The sequence below is a fragment of the Canis lupus genome, chromosome 18 (genome assembly GCF_048164855.1).
Source record: "Canis lupus baileyi chromosome 18, mCanLup2.hap1, whole genome shotgun sequence".
Taxonomy (NCBI): Eukaryota; Metazoa; Chordata; class Mammalia; order Carnivora; family Canidae; genus Canis; species Canis lupus.
The window spans coordinates 19,021,662-19,022,512 of NC_132855.1; positions in this window are offsets into that span (position 1 = coordinate 19,021,662).

Consider the following 851-nt stretch of genomic DNA (forward strand, 5'->3'; position numbering starts at 1 on the left):
ACCAATTTCCATGAAATTTGTGTTTGATCCACTGGTGGACCTCACCTGTGCAATGTGGCTCTCTAGAAAATGAGCACATCAATGTACCACTTACCCTGGATAACTGCTGCTTTGTTCAACGCAATTTTGTTAACTGTACCAGAAGAGACTGAAATAATTGTCATGTGTATTTGTGATAGAGTATTACAGGTAATAGACAGTACATGCCATGACTATGACTGAAACATAAAAAGTAAAAAATTCTCCTTTTCATGTGTTCTCATTTTTTCAACTATTTGGAAATATATAATCCATGCATATCTTCTAGCACTCAGCCCCACAAGGAAAAAAATGTGATTTAACAGCATTTAAGCTTCTGAGAGTTAAATGGATTTGGCTACTGATTCCTTACCAGCATTAGCTGGCTTAGTAGAAATGTATTTTGTTAATTTGGCTGACAACGAGGCTGACAGTCTAACAGCATTACCACCAAAAGCAGCTTTGGTTTTTGCCCTTAATGAGAATTTTCATACCATAGCAGCTTGGATTTGCCAGGGAGTCATGCTTTAAAGGGATTATGCTGAAGATGATAAAAGTGGAGCCCTCCTGGAACAAGATTAGATATTCATTTTAGGAATACAGGCCTGCGTCCCTACTGGCCGAGATGCTTGAATGTTTGAGGATTCCTGTCACACTCTAAGTTGCTGTGAAAGTGTAGAGCAGCTAAAGAAAAATCCTAGAAAAGGCTGAATGGGAGTTGGCGTGAACAACTGTAAATGGGACCCAACCTTTCCCATTTTAGAAAATCTGAACAAGTCTAAGAGCTGGAAGTAGAATGTTAGAATCCTCTGAACACCTAAAAGACGAGAAGA